The sequence below is a fragment of the Periplaneta americana genome, chromosome 13 (assembly GCF_040183065.1).
Source record: "Periplaneta americana isolate PAMFEO1 chromosome 13, P.americana_PAMFEO1_priV1, whole genome shotgun sequence".
Taxonomy (NCBI): domain Eukaryota; kingdom Metazoa; phylum Arthropoda; class Insecta; order Blattodea; family Blattidae; genus Periplaneta; species Periplaneta americana.
In genome coordinates this window covers 20,400,441-20,412,895 of record NC_091129.1, presented here as the reverse complement: position 1 = coordinate 20,412,895, position 12,455 = coordinate 20,400,441, and the positions used below count along the sequence as shown (strand labels likewise).

Here is a 12,455-nt window from a genome sequence, read left to right as displayed (position 1 = left end):
TACCAAAGCGATTATTTATGTAACTTATGATATTGGAGAGATTGTTCAAATTAATTCTCAAAATGAAAAATATAACTTGGGTGGCAGCTATAGGCCTACGTCGCGACGACTGAATACGTTACGAAAAAGTACGCGAGTACTGAAAGGTTAATGTTTTAAGCATGAATTTAGGGCTGTCCGTATCGAATATTTCGAACTTGGCTAATTGAACTGCATCACAAGTTCTGCTGCTAGAACGTTAATTAAAATTTGCTGTTACGAGATTTACAAAACATTCGGCCACACAATTCCATCGTCCAACAGTGTACATTGTAATATTCTTTATTTTAGTTTTCATGCATACAGCATAATCTAAACACAAATCCTTCTTTCTGCTTGCTGGACAATTCCGGCGAAATTAATGTATAGCTTGCATTATTTTCATCCAAGTTAAACACGAAGTCTAATTTTCTTATATTCCAAGTGTACGCGTTGGAAATCCCAGGGAAAGACAGTACGACTCTCAACTGTTTTTTGCTGACGTAACAACAACTGCTGTTGTCTACACTCTACATAATATTAGACCTAGAGACTTCACTAATCTGTCCCCCACCACCTCCCCTGCCCCCCTAGTCTGGGTCGCTGTCACGCCTGACATTCGTAACACGTCGCCAGCCAGTTTCGTCCCTTGTGGCAAAGTTACACATAGTTTTGACTCCGGCTTCCCGCAACCAACAACAAGTAAGAGTGCATGGTCGGGCACATACCACCGTTCAAGAGCAAGACTCCCTTCTATTTGTAAATTATAACCAGACGGAGATGAATGGCGATAGAAATCTTTCTTGTAATTCTGGTCAAACTTATCGTGGTGTTTGGTCACCCACAATGTAGAATGAGCAAAATTCTGAGTAGCTTCTTTACAGTAATTAAATTTAAAACACTATTTGTAACTTTGTTATCGTTCAACAGTAAATACCATTCCCTTTCCACACACACAACTTTCAAAATCAGAAGTCTGCATCGGACGTTTTCGCTCCAGCGCCAAGTAGTTCATAGCATAATCCGATAGCTAGCGCACATGCATGATGGGTAAAATTGTCACGAGCGATAAATCCTCGAACGGTATAAGCCGAGCGTTAGACATTCGTTCTTGTTACAGTAATGAACCGTGTGGTAATATCATATATGATTATCAAAAGTAATCTCACTAGACGTTTTGATTTACCTAGAGAAAATCAAAACTCGAGTGGGATTTAATTGACCATTACACGATTAGAAGAAAGTATATAAAGATTAGAAGTAACGAAGTACTCCAATACAATAAAATATTAATTGACTTACGAAAATACAACTGTCTTCAAATGTATTATTGTACCACCTCAACATTACAAATATTACGCTAGATGCATGCTAGATGGCAGTAGTGTCTTTATACAGACACTGTAATGATTACTATTCAATAAATCTCAATATTAAACAATCTCTGATACGTGGCTATCCATAATATCATATAGCAGAAGTCCTTTTTATCCTCTCAGAGCAGAAGCTATAACATAAACTAACTAATATACACAAGTGTTCGAAAAGTTTTAATTAACGACGATGACATAAAAAATAAACATGAATAATTTTAAAAGGAATAATTATTGAATGTACAATTTTCAAATTTGAATGTGGTTGGTGGTTCAATTGATGTTATATTGGACGTGTGCGTAATAGAAGTGGAACTCGTTGATTTAGGCGTACATAGTGTATTCAACTTATTCAGGATTTCCGAATGAATAATTTTAAAAGGAATAATTATTGAATGTACAATTTTCAAATTTGAATGTGGTTGGTGGTTCAATTGATGTTATATTCGACGTGTGCGTAATAGAAGTGGAACTCGTTGATTTAGGCCTACATGGTGTATTCAACTTATTCAGGATTTCCGAATGGTGCTCTTCATTTATTTGTAAATCGGATTTCAGAAGATGCATAGGTATGATCAGTGATTTTTATTAATTCTTGTTCTTGAATGCCAATGCGAGTCATATTTGAAACTGCTGTGCATCGACTGGAGAGGTTTGTAATTTTATATATATTTTTGACGTCCAGACCAGCGCAGTTTCAAATGTTGGCAAACAAAGAAACAAATGCTAGGGACGCGATAAAATTGTGCGATAAGCAGCCATGATTGGTTGAAATATATCCTTTCGTACCGTTTTATTGGTCAAAAGTAGTATGACGTAGTAAGAGTGTAATAGTCATTTTAAAACTTTGCAGTGTTTAACTAACCTCTCCATAGTACAACTACAAAACTTGCTTTAAAATGTAAAATAAATGTTTTAGGTAAATTCCCCCCCCCCACACAGGAGTGATTTTGTTTTTGCAGCATCTGATAGATGTTATTGGATGTAAATGTAATTATTATAAACGGAGAACACAATCACGACAATGCAAGAACTGTAGCAAGTTTTCTACTACTACTACTACTACTACTACTACTACTACTACTACTACTACTACTACTACTACTACTACTACTACTACTACTACTACTACTACTAATAATAATAATAATAATAATAATCTCTAATAATTAGTGTATCAATTTTTGCGTCTGTAACAGTTGTGCAGCATGATTATTCATTTTATTATATTTTCTGTGACGTTATCTCTGTACTAATATTGTTATTAATCTACTGCTATATCAATAATATTTTGTAAAACGTTTCTACATTGTCGCAGTACATAGGCGGAACACTATGTATGGACCTATCATATTATATATATATATATATATATATATATATATATATATGGTAAATCAAATATTGAATAATTATTAATTAGCAATAATAACTGTATATCGAAGTTTTTCATACTATTTTATTTATAACTTCATGTTCCTGCTTTGGTACTTTCTATTGATTGTTCCATTAAACGTTTGTCATAAACGCAGAAAATAAAGCCTTATTTTTACCGTGTGAGCAAAACATATGTGTATCTTATCTGTCGCCTTCCATACAAGATAAGACATGTCGGTGAGATGACCTTGTACTGTGTTTATATTTATTACGAGCGTATCACGACCGATCGTATCTCACTCGAGGTTACGACACTCGACCGAGTTCAAGCGAGCGATTTAACTCCAATGCAGCACTCTGCTGAGTAGAGGTCAGTAAAAAAAATACGCCATAGAAATAATGTACATATTGTAATCTACGTAGGCCTACATTCTATTATAAATTGTACAGTAGAATATCATTTCCTATCACGCTCTCGTATAGACTAGGGTTGGAATTTTACGCGTAAAAAGGGCTATTTATATTACAGTAAAATACGCGTAAATAATGCGTAATTAACGTAATAAATATAAAATAAGTTAAAAACCTCAAAGAACTTTTATTTTTAGTCTTTCTTTGTTCAGTTTGTGATGAAAATTTACCGTTTCAACTGCCAACATATCTAGCATATAACTCGAGGCTACGAATTAATGTTCAAAAATGGGGACAATAACTCTTTGCAGCAGAAATTAATTTTTTATGTTTTTCATTACATTTTAACTATGCACACAATTTCAAAACATATATGGCACCTCTATGTACACTCAAGAGGTGGTTCCTTGGTGGAATATGTGCCATGAAATTTAGAAGAAAAGAAAACTGTGGTTCTTCCGAACAACCACTATGCTGAAAAGAGTTGGAGATTTTGCAATTCATTCCGGATGAGTTGAAAGGTTCCACAATGTACCAGCATTTACGATGGAATAAACATATTACATACTTGTGCAATAGATTACGTAAAACAATTTATATCTTTGTTATACTTCGGTCATATTTACCAGTTAATATTTTACGTCTCATTTATTCAACTTTATTTCAATCTATTCTTCAGTATGGAATTTTAGGGTGGGGAAATGTTTGCAATTATAATCTCACTCCACTAATACTTATTCAGAAAATAACTAAAATATGCCTTAACTCCTTCAGGCCTAATGTACATTATAGTGTACACTGTTTTTTTTTTCTTTTTTTTTCTTGGAATGTTTTCGATACTTTTAAATATTTTGAAAAATTCAATGTGACAGAAATGGAGAATATTATTTTTGAAATATTTCTATACCTGAATTAAAAATAAAATTTAAAATTTTGGGGCCCCGGGGGTCAAAATTCTCCCCAAATTTTCATTTTCTGTGAAGACTTGCTTTGGGAATTTTGGATTCCCAAAATAATTATGTGACCAGTTTTTTTCATTCTTTAAAATAGAAATTGAGGTCTGAAGGGGTTAATAAACCAACTGATTACTCATCCGAGTTTTTGTTCACTTATTTTAATTTTCTGAAAATTAAACAAGTTTATTAATATTGTTTTATTAAACTTCATACATAAACACCGCAATAAATTCAAATTGTATCACAAAATACGGAACTAATAGATCCGATTTTATACGATTAGAAGAAGCCAAGTGTTTCACAAGCACAGCTCTTAGCCATGGTATCTACTTTGGTTCAAGATTATATAATAACTTAATTGAAGAATATTCAAATTTGAAAAATTTTAGAATCAGAAATTTAAAAAATAGCGATAGAAATTTAATTTTTAATTTGTTTAATGTGTGTATGTATTTGTATGAGTTAAATTGTTAAAATTGAAATTGTATGTTTTACAGTTAAAGTAATCCTATTTTATTTTTTTCCTTTACCCACTTTTTGTCAAATAATTACCTTTGTGTTAAGTATGTGTTCAGATAACTCCCTGAGCACGAGTTTTTACTCCTTCAAGGAAGAATTAAGACTATTTTTGTACATGTTATTTTACTAACAATACACTTGGTGAGGCCCATAAATTCAATACATTTTTTAAACGTGAAATGCTCTATAAAAGTTTACTAAACTTCGAGGAGTTAGTGCGGCCGAAACGATAACTTCCATGACCTTATCGAAAATCGAACCCGTGACCTTTCGGCTTGCAGTGACGCCACCGCGTGCATCCAATATTGTCATACATTGTAAATATCTACTAATATACCACCGGTATTGAAGAACACTGTCATTTTGTTCTTAAAATATGCAAATATTCAATACATTCTAATACAATTTAGATCAACCAGCAATATACAATATTGTCTCTTATATTTTAGTTCAAGATCAGAATAGTCTTCTACAGTAACTGAAGTTGATGTTTTTGTGCAGAAAACCGCCACTGATACTTGTGAACAGATATCGTGTCAATTACTGTAACTATATCTACCCTAACGATCTTCACGGTTCATCTAAACCGTATATGCAGCCATTTTTATTCTTCCCAAGGGTGAAAGCAAGGAATCCTCGAGAGACATGTTGAAGCTTGAATGTGTGTTTGGCCTTTAAACTGTAAGTACTGAATAGCTCAAGTTGGCTTTACACCACTGTTGGGACAAAGGAATGTCGGTTCTTATAACTTTACATACAATACATAAACTATGTAGACATTGCAATATCATAACGCTCTAGGAATCTATCTGAGGTCCAGTTTGCAGATTGTATTACTAGATTCCTTGTTGTCTCCTAAATGGATTCATTTAGAGCAGACAAGAGAAGGTTTTATGGACAAATCTTGGGTTCAGAGCCTGACTTTCTGAAGTTATACAAACAAAATGTGCAAGACGAAGACCAAACCTTCGCATTTATGAATAACACACACATAATATGAGGTAAAAATACATTGATGCATTGAAAAAATGGTAGAAATTGTTAATCAAAGTGTAATATTTTTACTCTTTCACTAAAGATGAGATATTTAACCAAGTAATGGTTTATAATTTACGATAAATATTATTTGATAACTTTAATACAAGCGATGTGAATGAAGATTATAGCAAAGTAATGTGCATTTAATGTTTGAGGTTACATTTAGCAAAGTCAGAAAACATCATCAGTTAGGACCTTGTCATTTTCCTTTACTCTTGGATTAGGAACTAGTTAGTTGTAATTCAAACCATTGAATTCAGAATGATTTGTTGTAAAAACTTGGAAATTTTTATTCCACACTGAACACTAAAAGCATACAAATATACGAAGAAATAAACTTTTGTTCTGAAGTACTTTAATTATACATTGATCACTACCCAGTCCTCCAAATACTTAAATGAATACCGGTAATACAATATATACAAAGTGAACTATTCCTTTACGAACTGGTACGGAGAAATTTGGGAAATTTTAATGTTTAAATTACGTAATATTCAATAATAATAATAATAATAATAATAATAATAATAATAATAATAATAATAATAATAATAATAGATATATTTGGAAGTAAATCCCGAAAAGACAAATTACATGATTATGTCTCGTGGTTAGAACATAGTACTAAATGGAAATATAAAAATTGGAAATATATCCTTTGAAAAGGTGGGAAAGTTCAAATGTCTTGGAGCAAGAGTAACAAATATAAATCACACTCGGGAGAAAATTAAACACAGAATAAATGTGGAAATTTATCTTTTGAAGAAGTGGAGAAGTTAAAATATCTGGGAGCAACAGTAAAAAATACAAATCATTCTCGGGAGGAAATTGAACAGAGAATAAATATGGGAAATGCCTGTTATTATTCGGTTGAGAAGCTTTTGTCGTCCAGCATGCTCTCAAAAAACCTGAAAGTTAGAATTTATAAAACAGTTATATTACCGGTTTTTCTATATGTTTGTGAAACTTGGATTCTCATTTTGAGAGGGGAAGAGAGATTAAAGGCGTTCGAGAATAAGAAGCTTAGGAAAATATTTGGGGCTAAGAGGGATGAAGTTACAGGAGAATGAATAAAGTTGCAGAACTGCACGCATTGTATTCTTCACCTCACATAATTAGGGATAATAAATTCAGGCTTTTGATATTGTCAGGGCATGTAGCTCGTATGGGTGAATCCAGAAATGCATATTAGAGTATTAGTTGGGAGGTCGGAGGGAAAAAGATCTTTGGGGAGGCCGAGACGCAGATGGGAAAATAATATTAAAATGGATTTGAGGGAGATGGGATATGATGGTAGAGACTGGAATAATCTTGCTCAGGATAGGGACCAATGGCGGGCTTATGTGAGGGCGGCAATGAACCTCGTGGTTCCTTAAAAGCCGTAAGTAAGTATTTCTCAGAGTTATGAAACAAAAGGTATGAATTCTTTAAGATTGTTTGAACCAAAATGGAGCACTGCTACAGTACTTAACCATAGTAGTAATTTATACCGAAGAATATATAACAAATATATGTTTAAGTATCCTAATATTGTCAATTCTAATAGTTCTATTATTAAACTCAAAAAGTTATGTATGGATTTTATAAATATTGAAAAATTGTATATTTAAATTTATATATCGTTATTGTGTAGTAGACATAAGACATGTTCTATTATATACTTCTTAATTTAAATTCAGGAATCCGCCCCTGAGCACGAGTTCCTACTCTTTCAGATGTGAGCTAAAGTTTTATCTGTTTATATCATGTTTTATGTTACAATTATTAGTAAAATAATAGTACATTATGCAACGAGCCTAATATGGTAGTAATTAAGACGCGAGTATGTTTATGAAACGACCGCAAGCGAGTTTCATAACTTTCATACGAGCGTCTTAATTACCATTATAGGCAAGTTTCATACGACTTTTTATGCTCGACATATTTCTAACTTGAAATTTTTCGTAAGTATTCATGTTAGTCTTATCTGACTGAGGAGTGGAACTGACCTTGTGCAATACCTAGTAAATTGTGAGATGTGCGCAGACGCGAAAGTATTGATTTTTTCCGAGAAACAAATGTCGACATTGACCTTGATATAATCTAGAGAGTAAAATAAATATTAATCTTGATATAATCTTGAAATTGAGTTAGACATTGAAAAACGAGATGACAAATTGAATTTATTTGAATATTATTTACAATAAATTAACGCTAATTATTATAGTAATAGTAACGCTAATCTCACGCTACTTGTATTTCGATTTCATATCCGAGAATAATCGATACTTGCGCTTTCATATTGCTACAATGGTATTTTCTGATTGGTAGAACACCTAAACTTTAATGAATAGGTGTACTTTAATGAGGTACATTAAAGGGCTACTACCAGGTGTATAATTACTACATTTCGGCATGGTCGAGCATAAAAACATAAATGAAAGTAAAATAAAATGAATTTAGAACAGGATTGTTACAAATTAAGTATTATAGTCCAGGTGGCAGTGATGATAGTGATTGTTTTGAAAGATCAGACAAAATACGAACACGTAACCGGGAAAGCTACCTTTATCCGCACATGTCACACATACAATTGTGATGGTAGCTACCAAACAGTGCGGCAACATGCATTGTGAACACCATGTAATTTCGTGTCAACTCCCTAAGAGTCTACAATCGGCCATCTGTCCGTCCGCATGTCCGTGCGTCCGTCAGCCTGAGAAACAGGAATACCGTGTCTGACAGCGGGACGGAATAGAACACGAATCCGACTGTAAAAGCTGATGGATATGTCACAACCTTGACAGGTAACATTCGAGCCATTCATTCGGTTGGGCTGAAATTCTGAAAGCGGATTTGTGAAGCCATTACCTGAATTAATGGGCTTAAGAGCTCTCTGCAAGTGTGATTTACTGGCGCCGTCAACTTCAGTTTGATATATTCCAGACCTTAAAAATTGTTTTAAAGTAACGGTAAATATGCGTGAGCAGAATTGCATCGTGAAGCCCGACCAGTACCGAGTCAACGTTTCTTGCTTTAATAAATACGGACGTACAAGTGACGTAATTTCTCAAAAACAAAACAGCACGTTCTCTAGAAGAAAGAATGCAGTATAAGAGGAAAGAGTACTAGCGAAAAAAAGAAAAAAAGAAAAAAGAAAATAACTTTGAGTGCCATGTATGGCAGACAATCACATTTAAAATTTAGAATATCTTCTATATTAATAATAAATCTGTAGCCAAAATTTTTCTGGTAATTTTATATTTTTTCCAAAAATAATTGGAGTTAACATGTATAATTAATCATCCTGAAACCGAAAATCGCTTTTTTGAAATTTTTGTTTGTATGTATGTCTGTCTGTCTGGTTGTTTACCTTTACACGCGATAATGTCTGAATCGATTTATTTGAAAATTTGAATATAAATTAAGTTCGCTGTAACTTAGATTTTAGGCTATATGACATTCAAAATACTTTATTTAAAAGGGGGGTTTTAAGGGGGCCTGAATTAAGTAAACCGACATATCTCGCTTATTATTGATTTTTGTGAAAAATGTTACATAACAAAAGTCTCTTTAAAAATGATTTCCGATAAGTTTTAATCCAAAAAAAATTTGATAGGACTGATATTTAAGTCTGTCTGTCTGGATGTTTGTTACCTTTTCACGCGATAATGGCTGAACCGATTTGTATGAAAATTGGAATATAAATTAAGTTCGCTGTAACTTAGATTTTAGGCTATATGACATTCAAAATACTTTATATAAAAGGGGGTCTTAAGGGGGCTGGAATTAAATAAAACGAAATATCTCCCTTATTATTAATTTTCATGAAAAAATGTCACATAACAAAGGTTTCTTTAAAAATAATTTCCGATAAGTTTTATTCTATACAAAATTTTGATAGAACTGATATTTAATGAGATAAATGAGTTTTAAAATTACAATAACAACGCCATCTAAGGCGCTGTACTGAAATAACAACAAATGACTTCGAATAATTTCAAGGAAAAATTGTTCCGGAGCCGGGTATCGATCCCGGGACCATTCGCTTAGCGCGCGAACGCTCTACCAACTGAGCTACCCCAGGAACTATACAGGACACCGTCACAATTTTTCCTTTTATATCCACACAACTCAAATGTGCTGACAAGACGCCAGAACTCAGCTATGAGTGCACACAATACTGTGTGACTTAATTTGTGGCTTTCTGTTAACGTACCTCTAGTTGGCGAATGGTCCCGGGATCGATACCCGGCTCCGGAACAATTTTTCCTTGAAATTATTAAAACAAGCTTTACAGGGAGCTACTACCTGAAGGCCAGATTTGTATAACAAATGACTTCGTCTATAAGGGGCCTTGGACAACAACAATCGAAAGCTATTAAACATAGCCTGAAGAGAATGTTTCTGTGTTTGTATGAAGTAATATCGGAAGCTAATTAATTGTTTAATTATTATTTTACCATTGGAAAGTGTAGTTTCTCTAGATGAACATAATTCTACAATGTTATCACAGTAACTTCTGAAACAACTAGCAAATAATATAAAGCACACACATTAAAATTAATTATATCAATCTTCATTAAGCTATGGTTGCATGTATTAACAATTAAGAAACATGTTAAAGGAATTGTCATTGCACCAAATGATTGCTCTCTGAACCAAAATGACCGCATTTTGATTATTTAAATACAATTTAAATTAAGTAACATATTAAACGATTTATCCTTCTATCAAAGACGAATGTTCCCTGGATCAAACGTCCTATTTTAATTATGTAATTACTTTATATTTATTTTTAACAGGTGCAGCGGAGCGCACGGTACGGCTAGTTCTAAATAAAAATGTAAAAAATGTTATGCAGATAAGCACAAATCCAGAGAAAAATTAGAGAGATTATTAAAAAGTAAAATCAGTTATGGAAAAAAATAAATTAAGGCGCTGAGTACAATAGCTTAACTCTAATTAAGACGTTATTCCGGCGAAGGCATTTTCATAATTTTCCATGTCTTCCCTATTGACTGTACAAGTTATACTTAATTTCATAATGCGATCACTCATATTTTTAATGACTATAAAAAGGTATGGGAACGGAGTGAATATATTGATAATATGAAGAAATGTTAACGAATATTATGTTTTATTTAACGACGCTCGCAACTGCCGAGGTTATATCAGCGTCGCCGATGTGCCGGAATTTTGTCCCGCAGGAATTCTTTTACATGCTAGTAAATCTACTGACATGAGCTGATTTTAATGCCTAGGTACTCTAATTTAAGAAATATCAGACTTTGTATGCAGTAACGACTTAAGATTTCCATACTTTATTTACAAATTAACAAATGGGTTGTGTTCAAATTATAACTGATACTGGATTTGAATAATTTATACAGTCTAAAATATTAAGCAAAAAACTGATACGAGATTATGCATTACTAAAATTTCTACAATGTGGTTCTAAAAATTTGACATCGTTTTTCTCAAGACATGAGTATACAACTTAAGCTGTTACTGCATCCAGTGCCTCAATTGTCAAATTAAGATGGTAGGCCTACATGAAACTGAATAGACAGGTGGAATTGGAATTAAAAATCTCACCATACAGTTAAAATCTTGTTAAAAGACAGGGCTTTTGTGGCATAAACAAACAACAACATAATAATAATAATAATAATAATAATAATAATAACAATAATAATAATAATATTAATAATAATATGGTTTTTAAGGAATCCGGAGGTTCATAGCCGCCCTCACATAAACCTGCCCTATATTGGTCCCTATATTGGGCAAGATTAATCCAGTCTCTACAATAATATCCCACCCCTCAAATCCATTTTAATATTATCCTACCATCTACGTTTCGGCCTCGCCAAAGTTCTTATTCCCTCTGACCTCCCAACTAACAATCTATATGCTTTTCTGGATTCGCCCTATCTCAAACGTCTGGATTTAATGTTCCTAATAATGTCAGGTGAAGAATAGAATGCGTGCAGTTCTGCGTTATGTAACTTTCTCCATTCTCCTGTAACTTCATCCCTCTTAGCCACAAATATTTTCCTAAGCAAGTTATTTTCAAATACCATTAACCTATGTTCCTCTCTCAAAGTGAGAGTCCAAGTTTCACAACCATACAGAACAACCGGTAATATAACTGTTTTATAAATTCTAACTTTAAGATTTTTTGACAGCAGACTGGATGATAAAACTTTTCAACCGAATAATAACATGCATTCTCCATATTTATTCTGTGTTTAATTTCCTCCCGAGTGGCATTTATTTTTGTTACTGTTGCTCCCAGGTATTTTGAATTTTTCCACCTCTTCAAAAGATAAATTTCCAATTTTTATATTTCCATTTCGTACAATATTCTCGTCACGAGACATAATCATATACTTTGTTTTTTTCGGGATTTACTTCCAAACCTATCTCTTTACTTGCTTCAAGTAAAATTCTCGTGTTTTCCCTAATCGTTTGTGGATTCTCTCCCTACATATTCACGTCATCCGCATAGACAAGCAGCTGATGTAACCCGTTCAATTCCAAACCCTCTCTGTTATCCTGGACTTTCCTAATGGCATACTCTAGAGCAAAGGTAAAAAGTAAAGGTGATAGTGCATCTCCTTGCTTTAGCCCACAGTGAATTGGAAACGCATTTGACAGAAATTGACCTATATGGACTCTGCTGTAAGTTTCACTGAGACACATTTTAATTAATCGAACTAGTTTCTTGGGAATACCAAATTCAATAAGAATATCATATAAAACTAAATATACAAGATTT

At 33.1% G+C, this 12,455-nt stretch overlaps 1 non-coding gene across 1 annotated transcript; it reads right to left on the bottom strand.

The window, feature by feature from the left end:
* Positions 1 to 9,685: 9,685 nt before the first annotated feature.
* Positions 9,686 to 9,759, bottom strand: TRNAS-GCU (transfer RNA serine (anticodon GCU)). The gene has a single exon. It is a non-coding gene; the product is annotated as a tRNA-Ser (tRNA).
* Positions 9,760 to 12,455: the final 2,696 nt, after the last annotated feature.